The 14,011-nt window shown below is 63.2% G+C and overlaps 1 long non-coding RNA gene across 1 annotated transcript; it reads right to left on the reverse strand.

Annotated features, from left to right (window-relative positions):
- Positions 1 to 658: 658 nt before the first annotated feature.
- Positions 659 to 11,636, reverse strand: LOC138068176 (uncharacterized). The gene is made up of 2 exons (XR_011142840.1): positions 11,409 to 11,636; positions 659 to 7,017 (listed from the first exon to the last, which is right to left on the reverse strand). It is a non-coding gene; the product is annotated as an uncharacterized lncRNA (long non-coding RNA).
- Positions 11,637 to 14,011: the final 2,375 nt, after the last annotated feature.

Consider the following 14,011-nt stretch of genomic DNA (forward strand, 5'->3'; position numbering starts at 1 on the left):
TGCACCCGACAGGCTGCACACGCGACACTGGGCTCACAAATGACTGTGTGCATGTGCATGTACGCAACCGCACATGTGACACTGCTGGGTGCGTGTGTGTCTGGGTACGCACATGCCCAGCTGCAACATGACGCTGTGTGCTCACACGTGACAGTGCGTGGGTGCACGTGTGTATGCACACCGCAGTCTGCACCTGTGCTCACATGTGGCATGCTATACGTGCATGTGTGTGTGCGCGCATGACACTGCTCCCGTGACAGGGTGCACGTGCCTGCTGGTCTCTGTGTGTGCGTGACGTGTGAGCGTGCGTGGGAGAGCCTGGGGGTGGCGTGCACGCATGGAGTCTGTGTGTGGCTCCGTGCGCTTGTGCGAGAGTCCATGTGCAACTCTATGCATGGGGGCACACACATGTGGCATCTGGATTGTGTTTGGGCTGTGCCCCCTGTTTCTCTCCAGGACCCCACAGGCCTGTCTCGCTGGTATGCGAGCAAGGGCTCAGTGTGAGGCTATGGAGGGAGAGTGCGTGTGTGCGTGCGTGTGTGTGTGTGTGTGTGTGTGTGTGCACGCACATGCATGCATCCATGGGAGAGGAGGCCGATGGAGGAGGGAGGATGCACTGGCACAGTTTAGAGGAGGCTTTCTCCTCTTTGACTTTCCATTTCTTCTTCTTTCCCAGCCCCTTCCCCAAAAGCCCCAGGGACCCCCTTGCTACGGGAGGCTGCTGTTGCCTGGGGGCTGCCAGCTGTGAGGCCACGGGGACAGCGCCATGAGGGCTGGAGGCGTTTGCGCTGATGCTGGGATGGCTGCAAAGGATGCTCCCGCTCCCCGCAGCCTCCCACGCCCCAGGCCCCTCCTGGGGGCTGTGCAGGGGGTGCTGTATATGGGGGCAACCAGCAGGGGGCGTTGTATGTAGGGGGCAATCAGCAGGGGGCACTGTGCTGGGGCGATTGCAGGGGACACTGTGCTCTCCCCCCAGCAGGAGTCGCGGGGCAGGTTGTCCCCATTGATCAGGGAGCCCCATCACCCCACAGGGCCCCGGGGCTTCGCCCTAGCACCCTCCCTGCGCATCCCCAGGGACAGCAGGGTGCCGAGTGTGCAGCTGCCCTCCTGCTGGAGCCAATTCCCTCCTGGGTGCCCAGAGGGACCATCCAGGTCCCCATTGTGTCCCTGGCACTGCAGGTCCCCCAGGAACGGCTTGAAAAGGGGGGGGGAGGACTGGGGAGGGGAGCCTGTGGTCTTTGCTGCCACATCCCTGGCACACAGTAACCTGGGAGCATGGAGGGGCAGCAGGGCAGAGACGGTGCTGGGACGGTGGCTGCTCCCAGCTGCCTGCCAGGAAGAGGAAGGAGCCGTAGGCGCTGGAGGGCGTGCGAGGCCGGGGAATGACAGAGCGGAGGCAGCCGGGTGGGATGCTGCTCACAGCCCTGCCCAACAGCAGCGCCGGGGGGCTCGGCCAGGCAGCCCTGCAGAGCCACAGCTGCAGGGGCCTCATCCCGCTTCCTCATAGGCCCCCCCCGCCCCCAAAACCCTGATGGAGGCAGGGCCCTCGGCTCCCTCTCTCTTCTTCCATCGCCTTTTCGCTCCATTCCTCCTTTCACGTTTATCTTGTCGCAGCAATGACAGCCCCGTCTCTCCTGCCTCCCGCCGCAAGAGAGGTTTTCCCAACTCTCTCTGGCTTTCGGCACCACCCAGCATTTAAGCTGGACGTGATTAAAACATGCCAGACGCCCGCCACGGCCACACGCAGCCTGCGTCGCCCTGCTGCCCCACCAGGGCGAAGGAGGCCCAGCGCCCCTTCTGCGTGCCGGCGTATTGGCTGGGGCCAGACCCCGGTGCCGTCCTCGGCCCGAGCGAGGGGCTCCCAGACCCAAGGTCCCTGCTTTTTGCGCATGGGAGCCCCCAGCCCTGTTGGGCCCCCTCCTCTGCCCCGCAGAGCTTACGGTGTGGGCAGGCAGAGACCCCTGCGCGTGCCCCCCAAGCAGGGCCGGCTGCCCATACCTTTCATTAGCAGAGGGGCCAAAAAGAAGGGGCAGAGGAGACGGAGGGCACGCTGGCCCCAGCCCGGCACCGGGCCGCCCGCGGCGAGCAGCGCTCTGCTCACGCCTCCCGTGCCCACCCCGGCGCCTTCCAGCCACGAACATCAAGGCACTTTGCAGGCATTAAAAATTCAGTTCCCTTCTCCATCCCCTCCCTGCGAAGGAGTTTCGCATTGCAATGAACCCTGTGGCCTGCCCATGCCCTGAGCTGGAGGGATTTGTCTGGGCTGCCGCTTGCAAGCTGTCCTCCTGCAGAAGTGGTGATGAGGGGAGGGGAGCTGTGCCCCCCCCCCCAGCTCGAGCCACAGCCCCGGGGACCTGCAGGCCTCCCCCGGGCCCTCCTCCCTGGCCTTACATGCGGGTCACCGTCCCCCCTGCTGCATCCTCTCCTGCACAACGTGGGGTTTGTCTTTCCCCACATCGCCCAGGCTTAGCCCCAGGCAGGAGATGCTCCTTCTTCCCCTCCCCTCGCTCCTCTCTGCCCCCAAACTGTCCTGTTCACAGAGAGGGGTCACCCACCGAGCAGCAGCCCGAGCAGGAATCAATGAGCATCGGGCCCCAAACGAGGTCACACTGAAATGGGGGGTCGCTACGCGCCGGTGGCAGGAGCGCGCTGGGGGCTGCGTCCCTGCCGAGATCCAGGCAGGGGCAACAGCAGCTAACGGGGGTCTGCAGGGGGAGATACACCTTTTGGGGGGGTCAGTCCTGCTAGTGAGCACCCCAGGGCGAGAGGGGCGGGAAGCCAGCAAAGTGCCATGATCCCATGCGCGTACCCGTACCCGTGCGCGGGGAGGCCAACGGGCCCAGCGCTGAGCGGGGACAGGCGGAGGGCGGGAGGGAGAAGCGGGCGCTGCAGAGCAGCAGGGACCGTGCGCGCTTGTGCAGCGCCTAGCACGCGGGCAGCTTCCTGCAAGGCAAGGAGGTGACCGCCGCCGCCGCAGCAGGTGTGTTTTTGTAACAGAAACAAATGTCATCGCTGGGAGAGGCGAAGCGAGTTCTTCTGGTTCGGGAGAGACCAGAAAGCGCCAAGCCAGGTCCCAAACACCACGGTTGCCTTCAAAATCCTGAGAACAAACTAGTAGCTCAAGGGGTCCCTTTTTTGTTGTTTTTTTTTTTTTTGCCTTCAGGTCCATTTTCAAGCTTCTCTCTCTGACCGCAAAGGCTAGGAACGTGTCGTGCGTTTTCAAAACGAGAGCCGAAAGCCTGCCCGCGTGCCCAAAGCAGTCCGGGCACCGGGAGGCGAAGGGAAATACCGGAGCGTGGGAACATCCCGAAGGGGCAAGGCCTTCGCATCCCGCGGCTTTTTCTGCAAGAAGTGCCCCGTTTGCCAGCCGGGAGGGAAAACGTCCAGGGCAGCAGCTGGTCAGGGGACGCCAGCCCTCGGAGCGGGGCAGCCGAGGCCAGCGGGAACTGGCATTCGGGACCCTCGCTCCCGCGAAGGCCAGGTGGGCACGGGGAGAGCACACCGCAGGGCGCCGACGGACACGGTCCGCCCCGGCGGGGAGCCTCGCCGAGAGCCTTGCTTGCTCCCGCAGCGGAGGGTAATAAGGCCGCTTGCCGTTCCTTTTCACATGGCATCACCGTTGTACATGATGCCGCTGGAGTAACTGCAGCTGGGCTGCGGGCCAGAGCAGTGCCTGCGTTCAGCCCTCCGTCAGGCGAGGTGACTCGATCCGGCCGCTCCCCGCTCCGTTCAGGCCGCAGAGCCCCGTCGCACAGCGCAGGAGAAACCGCCCGGAAACCCGGAGCGAGCCGGCAGCGAGGCGGTGGCGACGCCGGCGCAGTCTCGTGGTGCCGGGGCACTTCCTTGGTGGCACAGGGTGAGCGCGCGACAGGCGTAAGCCCAGCTCAGAGGCCGCCTTCCCTGCGGCCCGCTGCCCAAATGTCGCACGGCTGCTTCACGCAGCCCACAGGCTTCACGCTGGAAAGGCTGCCGGAGCCTTTCAAGAGCGTGCTTGAGCTCCCTTTCCTTCCTGGGAATAAACAGAGTCCTCCTCACGTCGGGTGTCAAAAGCGGCGGCGCAGGCTGACGGTCGGAGGCCGAACCAAGTGGCCGAGCGGAGCTGCCGCCTGCCTCCCGGCCGGCCGGGGAGACGGAGGCAGCCGGCGGCCGGCTCCGGCGGCGGCACGCGGAGCTTTGTGGGGTTTCTCGGGACACGACGCTCCACCTGCCGGAGTCCTGTGACCGGGCAAGTCCCGGCTGTCGTTGCGAAACAGGATGTAATAAAACCTCATTTCAAGCCCTTGTGATGGCCAGGAATGGGAAAAGCTGGAAAAACATGCTGGGTGGCTGCGGCTGCACGCGGGTGCATAGGGAGGTGCAGGCATGCACGGGGACACGCCGTGCAGCCCTCGGGGGGGACACGTCCACGGGCCTGCAAGGGCGCCAGCGGCCGTGCCAGAGACACGGCCCCGAGGATTTTCCCCGCAGCTGCCGGCAGCGGGGCCCTGCGCGCCTGCGGGCTCCAGGGCAGCCAGCTCAGGCGGGACGAGCCGCCACGGACGAGGCGCCTGGTTTCCCCAGGCCGGGGATCGCCCGACTTCTGTTGCGACACAGGCAGCCGCAAGGGCAGTAGGCGCCTGGGTCCCCCGGCGCGGACCGAAGGGCAGCAGGCCGAGCCGTGGGCACGGGGAACGGCTGACGGGGCAATGGCTCTTCCTGCGAGAGCCAAGGGGAAGATGATAACTCTCGAGCGCTGGCTGCAGCCTGCGAACAAAAAGGCACGCTTGGCACGGGACGGACAGCCATGCCGACGAGTAACATCTTCACCCAGCAGCGAGCGTGTGTTAATCCACCAGGACGGGACTTGTCGCTCCCACGGAGCCTAGAATGGTTCTGCCCTTTTCCGCGAAAGCTAAAGCTCCTTCCAGACTGTTTTCTTTTTCAAACGAAATTCTGTTTTAGACTGGACAGGGCAAAGCAATCACTGCCCGCTGGGCGCTGCGGGTTTCACAGTCGTCCGCCTGAGCCTGCAGGCAGCTCTGGGGCTGCTCAGGGCTCTGCCAAGCTCTGCGGGGCTGCTGACCTGCTTTACCAGGGCTGCGCCGAAGCCTGGGCAGGGCTGGACCCACAGGCCCAGCTGGCACGGGTCTCTGCCCCTTGCTGCCAGGAGGACAGCATGGAAATACTGCGGTAACTTTAATTCCAGAGTGGAAGTTTCTGTGAAACGCAATAAGATAAGTAATTCCAGCCCTTGTGCTATCAATTTGAATAATGACGTGTGAGATTTTTGTAGGGCAAGCAGGCGGTTTGGGCAGCTAGGGCTTTTTTTTTGGAGGAAAGATGTAGTAGGGACTTGTGGGACAAGCAAGCTGGCTAGAGTGTCTTCGCAGCGTTGCCTTTGGGTCGGGGCCACTCAGCTCTCCCAAGCAATGCCTGTGGGGTGCACAAGTTGAAGCTTTGGGCTGCTTGCAGACTCAGGAGGCCAGATCTGGAAGGCCAGTGCTCCAGCCAAGGAAAGTACCAAGCCACAGCTGGTCTTAAGGGAGGTGATGCCTCATCCGGGCTTTTACTGGGCTTCAGCCGCTTTCCGTGACGCTGGGGGGCACGGAAGTCCCCTGTGACCCTGCGGGAAGAGCTGGCGGGGAGGGTGAGCTGCGAGGAGAGCAGCTAGCGTGAGCTGTTGCGACCGGAAGCCAAACGGGCACGCACACGGCGTGGGAGGGAAGGAAGGAGCTTGGCACCGCACGAGGGGAAATCACGGAGGAAGCAGGACTCGCAGAGAGCGAGCAAGGAGGAAGGACAGGGCTAGACCAGGCCAATCTCTGGCCGCGCTGCAGAGGGCCGTACCCCCGCTCCCGAGGGCAGGGGAGGCCGTGCCCTGTCGTCCCGTTCCCCATTCAGTTTGGGGATTATCTGACTCAGGCCATATGCACGTAGGGGCCCACACCCCCGTCGCGCCTGCCCCGCCAGCGTTGCAAACGCAGAAGTGGGGAGGGAAAAGGCCCTTTGCGCAGGCAGAGAGGGCTCAGACGGCTGCGCGCGTTGGGGAACGAGAAGGGACAAATCCCAGTCTCGCACAGCAGTAAACTGGGATTTTTAGATACCGACAGCCACCCCTTCAGAGGAGCCTTGGCTCTCCTCAGAGCTTCTTTTTTAAAAACATATTCCACATCTCATTTCCTTCCCAACCGCGGAGCGAGTCCGTCAGAGCTCAGCCCCAGGCAGTCACGCTGCCCTTTACGGGCCCTTTGCCCTGTGGCCGTGGGGGCCCGCGGCTCCGGGTGGGCCCAGCCGGGGGGAGACGGCAGCGGTCCCGGCCCCGGGGTGAGCCCTTCTCCCGCGGCTGCCGGTCCCTGGGGTCTAGTCAGGTGTGAACCGGGACGAACGCCGTCGCTGTGGGGGGGGCGTGCCGGGCGCCCCTCGCGTGGCTTCGCCGGTGCGTAATAAGGAGTTGAGCAGCGGAGCAGTCGCCTCCAGGCTAAGGGAAATCAAAGTCTCTCTCCTTTCCCCAGCGGCTTGTTTCTGCCAGGTTTGTTGACCGGAGTGAGTTTGCAGACTTCTACCCCTCCGTCCAACGGGATGGAAATTTGGTCAAAGTTTATCGGGAGGGAGGCAAACAGACACACGCACACGTGTGCGCGCCTGTGCGCCCACAGAGGCAAAGCGTGACAGCGCAACCTTTGTTTTCTTAGGAAGTCGCTCAAAAGCAAGGCCACCAGCGGAGGAAGCAAACAAGCGGGAAGGGGGGGAGCCGGCGCTTGTATTGTCAGCCGGGCTCTGCCTCCGTCGGACCCGGGAAGGCGGCTGGAAAAGGAGAACGCGACAGCGGCAAAAGGGCAAGCTGCTGCAGCAGAAGCGAGAGCCCGGCCAGCCGCGAGGGGCTCATCTCGCACACCCTGCCTCGCTGGGCACACGGCCCCTCCGGCGCCGAGGGAGCTGTGCTGGTTTGGCGATCGCCAGCTCAAATTGCCCGCGAGCAGGCGAGAAGACGCAGAGTGACTGCACCATTAGGTCCCGGGTGTTTCTTTGGGTGCCATCCTGAAAGAAAACCGCATTTCCAAAGCAGCCTGTGGTTTCTGGAGGGTATGATGCCTCCTGAGGGGGAGCAGGGGCTGCCTTCCCCCTCTGACTCTCAGAGACGCTCGTGGGCTCTCTGACCTTTTTGAAGGTGGGATGCTTGGAAAGGGCTTTTGCGAGAGGACTTGTCAGCCTGGGGCCTGCTAGTGCCAGTGCGGGGGCTTGGACTGCAAAAGGTAGGGACTGGCCAAGGAGCTAGAGGTGGGCAGTGGCGGGGCAGCATTCGAGGGGAATGCCCCAGGCAGCAAGACCATTTGCTGTGTCACACCAGAGCAATCATGCCTGTCTCTGGGCAACGTCCCAGGGCCATGCTATGCCAGGCCTCTGGCACCCAAAGGTGTTTTCAGGATCATGAAGGGGGAATCTCTCCTGCAGAGAAGTAAATAGGGGTGCTACATACAACCCCACACTGCTGGGAGACAGGATCTGCTCCATCAGCCTAAGCTTTGGGGGGAAGCAGCCACAGTGGAGAGCCAAGGAGCAGTGTCGCACCCCGTCCTGGGGCAAGCCGGAGAGGGTCCCCCATTCCCTAAACGGTGGGGGGTGTCACAAGGAACCAAGCAATTTTTGCAGGCAGAGGCTCACAAGCCAGCACCAACCCAGGCACTCTGAGGGCACAGTTCAGCTAAATACCTCTCCTAGGTGGGAAAGCTGCCAACAGGGTGGTGGGGTTATGTGAAGGTTAGGCCTTGGGCACAGAGGAACAGCTGCTCCTAGCCACCAGGCCACTTCCCTGGCACATGGGTATCTCCTCCCTGGTGTTTTGCTGCACCCCAAGGCAATGAGGGAGTCTATCTGCCAGGGCCCTTCCAGCAGGCGCTGGGGCAGAGCGTGCTGCAACAGGGCCCTTTAAACCGCAATAAACTAATTTTCTTCCCTATTGGAAGAAAATTGCCCCCATTGTTGGGCTGGGCATCCGGTGAGCTTGTCCCCTTTCCTTGCAGACCAGGTGCCACAATCTGCTCTGAAGTCCAGGCTTTGCTCCTCTGTGTGGGGCTGCTCATGTCCCACGCACTGACCCGGGGCTGGCTCTGCAGGGAGGAGGGATGCTGCAGAGGTGGCCACTCCGGGGTGCCACGTTTGGCAGGTGTCCATCATTCAGAGCTGGGCTGGCTTGTCTTTCCTGCAGGGTGAGGAAGCGGGACTAATCCTGGTTACACTTCTGCAGCCCTTGCCGGGAGAGCGCAGCGCCAGGGCTGTCTTGTTTACATGCGCACACACTTCCTCCTCTGTGGCAGACATAGCGACGCCTTTTGTATCGGACAGGGAGGCAGCTGTCTCCTGGCTGAGCCACCATTTGCATGCAAAAATCACAGGGTCCCCAGCACTCGCTTCCCAGGGGAGAGCCACCAGCTGTGACCATCACACCACAGGGGACAGGTCCCTTGGGCCACTAAGCCCCCTGGGTGCAAGTGGGGGTGCAGAAAGGCAGAGCTCAGCAGCAACATGCTTGTACTTTGGTGGGTGTGAATGGGGTTTCTGGGCAGCCTCGGACAGGGCAGATAGCGACGCTGTCCCTTGCTAATGCTGAGGCAGTTTTGATGAAGGACACAGTGGAAAAGGACTGCCCTAGAGCAAAGCAGTGGGGAGCCAGCATGCACCCTCCGCTCCCAGGGAATGGCAGTCCCCCTGAACCAGATACTAACCTTAAGTACCACCAGGAACATGGCACAAGGTAGAAACCAGGGTGACTTTCAGGAAACCTACCCTTGGGGGCCAAACTCTTGGATGTTTCAGCTCAGTGACACTCATGCCTGCTTTCTAGCCCCTCAGGTCCCAAAGAGCCCATCTCCATCCCACCAGCCTGTCCCCAGTGGAGATGCCATGGCAATGTCCCCTGAAGACAGCCCAAAACATGTGGGGATAGGAGCCCAGGGAGCAGGAGGCCCCTCTGTGCTGAGCCCTGCCTCGCCACAAGGACGGGGACAGGCTGCTCCAGGTGGCTCCCTGGCTTCTTCGGAGCCAGGAAAGTCTGTTGCACTGACTCAGAGGGGAGGAGGGAAGGGAAATTCAGACTCACTTCTCTGCCCTTAGCAGCCCTTCGACCGACTTCCTGGCTCCTGGCAGTTTGCGTAATGGCTCGTGTGGGGGAAGAGGACCGAGCTGCTCGTGCAGCAAGCACAGGGCCCTTGCAGCAGCTGCTGTCAGCCCCAGGTCTCACTCTCCCTCATGCAAACAGCCATGCCAGAAGCTTTTTGCTAACAACCTGCACACGGGGCAGCTCACGAGCACCTGCCCTGCCACCAGCCCTCACCCCCCAGCCCAGGGCTCAGCCTCTTTCCCAGAGGGCAGAGAGCATCCCCAGTCAGATGCATCACCATCCTTCACGAAGGCTCTCACATGTCCTCTAAGGCAGCTGGTGATGCTGCAGGGGAGACTGCAAACCTAGGCAGGGGTGCATCAAGCTGCGTGGGTGCTCAGCCATGCTCTAGCCAGCAATCCAAGGATCACATCACTGCAGGGCTGGTTCTCTGGGGTGGAGAGGTGGTTCAGTGGGGTGGCTGTCTCATGTTGCTGTGACAGCCATCTCCATCTTCCGCTCACGCGGGGCTGGTGGCTTTGGCACGGAAGTGCTGCTCTGGCATCCAAGTTCACTGCGGTTTGCTGGGTGATTTCCCACAGTTCAAAGGCTGAGGCCTCTCATACATCCTCACCTAGGCTGCCGTTTCCTCTGCCACCCCAAGTCCCCTGCCAGCTAGCGGGGGAGAGGGCAAGTGCAGGGCTGTGGGAACCCTGGGCCCTGCATCACTCCCTCCGCCCAGAGGAGCGGGGAGCCTTGGCGGCCACAGAACAAACCCAGCCAGACAGGATTGCTGAACACCTCTCTGATACTTCTCACCTCCCCAACCCCAGCCTGCAACCCAAGCACACCTCCTCCCGGCCCAGAGCACAGAGGCCGGACTGGCTGGCAGCAGCAGGGCAGTTTGGTAACAAAACAGCTTTCCTCAGCTGCAGCCCAGACCACACAGGAAAGGGAGACACAGGCCAGATCCAGTGCCCATTGTGCCATCAACTGGCCCCGTTCAGCCCAGACTTGAGCTTTTCCAGTTTCCAGAACATGGCCCAGCAAGCTGGCAGCAGGAGCCCTGCCTCACACCGCAGCCCTGGGGCCAAGCAGGAAGGCCTGCAGCTGGGGTCACGTTCCTGCTGCGGCACGCTGGGTCAGGCAGGGGAGCGGGGCTGCCAGGCAATGCAGCTCCTGGCGACTGCAGGGACCCTCCGTGTCAGGTCTGAGCCACCCCCAAAACCAGCACCCAGGAAGAGGCTGAGCTGCACTGCAGGTTCATTTTCAAAGGGGTTTTCCAGGGTGGGGGAAGAAGAAACAGGACAGGGCCACTGTTTCCATTTGGGGAAACAGAAGCACAGGCTAGCCATGCGCCTGTCCTCAGCCACCCAGCGCAGCCGGGCAGAGACGCTCACCCCGCAGCCCCTGACCTCCCAGCAGCTCCGTCCCCCTCGGCCACCCCAGGCCCGGCCCAGCTCCCCTCCACCCGACACCGCGGCACAGCCGGCCGGTCCCCCCAGCCCCGGCCGCAGCCACCGGGAGGGCAGAGGCAACAGGCACCCACATGCTTGGCACTGCTCCTCCTCCCCCCCCGCCCCGCGACCCTACAATAACAGACGGGCCCCAGGGAGCACCGCTACACTCACCCCACCCCGCAGCAGCCGAGCTGCCCCCAGCGAGTCCCAACACCCCGCCGGGGGCCGGTACCCCCTGCCCGGCTCCGCCGAGCCGCCCCCCCACCCCCGACACAACACACCCGGCTCCCCGCAGACCCCGCCGTAACCGGCAGGTGCAAAGGAGGAAGGAAACGGGCAGTTAAACCACCAGAGCCGGCCAAACAGCGAGCTGGGCGAGCCCAACGGCCACGAATTTATTTGGGTGCAGGGCAAGGAGCTGACAAATACCTGCCGAGAGAGAGCTAGCGTCCCTCGTAACAGCCCCAGGGCCGCGGCGGCCGTGTCCCCCGCGATGGCCCAGCGCAGGTGCCCGCGGGGCTCTTCCCGGCGGCCCGGCCGCGGCTCCCGCCTGCCCGCGCCCGCTCCGGCTCCAGCGCAGCGCCCCGCCGGGGCTCCCGCACACAAAGGGCTCCGCTTTTAAAGCCCGGCGTCCCAATTCCCCCAGCCCCACAGAGCCCTGATTGGTTGGGCCGAGGCAGGGCTGCTGCCTGGTCCCCCCCCCCCTCCTTCGGAGGTGAAGGGGGGGGGGTTGGAAAAAGATTTAAAAAAAAAAAAGGAAAAAAGTGAAAAACAACTCCAACCACTGGAAAGGACGAGTCTGGCGTTGTCCTGAATCACCTCCCCCCCCCGCCGCCGCCGCCGCCGCCGCCTCCCCCAGTACCTGCAGGTACCTGCAGAGCTGCAGCCCGGGTCTGGCCCCGCCAGCCGTGCCTGCGTGTGCGCGGAGGGGAGCCGACAGGAAAGGCCTCGCCAGGCTGGAAACCACAAGCCTCCTGTGGAAAAAACTTGCTAATGCCGGGCCTGGCAAAACGGAGACAAACGGTTATTCACGGGAGAGGCATTTCGTCGGCACCTCCCCTCCCCAGCCCCTTCCCTGCCCCTGGTCCCCTGGTGTCTGGTGCTGGCCTTCGCCCCTGGTGCTGCCCCGTCCCCCGGTTTTAGGCAGCCACCCTTTTTTTTTTGGAGGGGGGGGGGAGATCCGGGGAGCTGTGTTCTCCCCGCTCGTCGGCAGGGGGTATTCTTGTACCGAAGAACGCAGCCCTTTTGTCCAGGATGCTGGCCCCCAGCCCCGTCCCCCTCCTGCGGGTCCCGCCGGCTTCCCGGCAGGCAGCCGGGAGGTGCGCAGGGCGCCAAGGGCCGGGGCCGGCGGCGAACCTGCCCTCGCCAAGGCAAACACGGCGAGAGGCAGCCCGCCGCTTGGCGAGGGCAGGCAGGCCCGCTCCGCCGGCGGCTCGCCCGGCGCGATGCCCCTTAACGCGAGCCTGGGTCAAGGCTCGGCAGCCTGGCCGGGACGCACACGCTTTGGGGGGTTAAAGGAGAAGCCCGTCCTGCTGCAGAGGGGCAGAGCGCGGGCCCGGGCCGCAGCGGGTACGGATGGAGGCGCTGGTCCTGGCACGTCCCGCCTCCCAGGCGTCTCCGTGCGTTCGGCCTCACGTATTTTGGCCTCGCAGGCATTGGCACGTGTTTGATCTGGCCCTCGCTACAGGCAGGGAAACTGAGGCACAGGGAAGCTGGCAAACAGCGAGGACGTGGCAGAGTCCAGGACAGCCCCCTGGCTCCCGATGCCTTTGCCCTCGCCAGCCCGGACGCCCTCCCGGAGCAGGGCCGTGCTCCTTGCGCCTCCCCACGCTGTAGCCCCACCTTAGCGACCCTCTCACTGCTGAGCCACCAGGCAAGGCGCACATCAGTCCCAGCGGCTGGCCAGTGGCAGCTCTCCCTGGATCCATCGCTGAGATGAGTTTGGGGCTGTTTGTGCCAGCAATGGGGTCAGGGCAGCTTTTTGGGGCAGAAACAAATAGTGTCCGGTGCGCAAAACCTTGCAAAATTCCACTCTAACATGGAAAGAGTTTCCCACCTCATCGTGCTTCAGCCCGGATGCTTTTAACAAGCGTCCTGGGCTCAAGCGAGGAGCGTTCACAACGTTTTCTTTTATTAGGCTGTTGGCCTCCATGTGCGGTGTTTGTGGGCATGGCCAAAGCATCACCCCTCGGTCCCGGGCCACCTTCGGCAGGAGGAGCAGGGCCCCGGAACAGCGGGGGAGTGAGCCTGCTCGATGGGACGCCACTGAACGGGTGCCATGCGTGGCCGAGGAGCGGGTGCGTGTGTGTGCATGCGCGCACACGTGCGCGTACACGTGTGCATGCAGGTGCGTGCAGGGCAGCGCCGCGCTGAGCCCCTCCGCAGGGCAGAATGGATGCTCTCCAGGACGGAGATGCTCTCCACCGGCCACAGGAAGGGGAGGGCTCTCCGGGGAAGCGAGGGGTCCCTGCGGAGGCAGGAGGGGCGGGCGCCGCCGGGACCACCAATCCCCAGCCCCTCTTTTGCTTTGAATTTCTGAAACGGCAGGGCTCGTACACGGGCTTTGTTAGGGGGCCTGGGCCGAGCGCCTCCCGGGGCCTGCCGATCCGTCCTCTCGGCTCTTTGTCCGGGCGCCCAGGTTCTGCTTCTGGCACCAGGCCCTGGCCAGCAACGTGCCAGGATGTTTCACACGGAGCCTCACGGGCTGCCGGGGCAGTTTTGTAACAACCTCCAGGGTCCAGGCAGCTAAATTAAGTCAATGACTTCTCATTCAATACTGTACAGAGCTGTGTGGCTGTCACCTCGCGACCCCATAGAAAAGCCTCCTGGCAATGCCAACGGTGGAGGCGAGCTGCAGCGTACCGCACAGACAAGAGGCCTTCTTCACTCCCAGAGGGAGTCTGAGCTCTTCAAAGCCTCTCACCCCATCCTTGCATCTTCTGTCAGGCTTGTGGGTAGCTCTGTCTTAGCACTTGTCCTACAGAGGGGCAGACTGAGGCACAGAAGCCAGGCTGGCTGCACCGAGGAGCTTGGCACCAGCCAGCCTGTGTCAAACCTGCTCTTTTACCAAAAAAAGCAGATTTTAATTCAAAGTGGTGCCATGGGAACCCTCCCTGTTGCACTGAGAGGGCAGACTGGGCTCCTTCCAGCCTGTGTATCAGTTCCCAAAACAGAGATGATACCTAGGCTGCAAGGGACCTGCATAAGGTGACAGGGCTGTAGGGATTTGCCCCAGGACACGTCATCCCAGAAGGGACCTGTCCCTGGGCTGATAACCCTGAAAGTCTCGAGAGTGCCAGCCCTCAGAGGGGGGTCAGTGGGGCTGAGCTGTACAGGAGGGCGAGGTGGGGACTCTGGGGCTCTTTCTTAATGACATGTGGCCACGGGAAGGCCATATCTCCCCATCCTGTTGCACATGCCAGAGCTGGGACATGGGGAGCACATCCGGCTTGCTTAGACGAGGGAGGAGATGGGC

This window comes from Struthio camelus, chromosome 9 (assembly GCF_040807025.1).
Source record: "Struthio camelus isolate bStrCam1 chromosome 9, bStrCam1.hap1, whole genome shotgun sequence".
In the NCBI taxonomy this organism is placed as follows: Eukaryota; Metazoa; Chordata; class Aves; order Struthioniformes; family Struthionidae; genus Struthio; species Struthio camelus.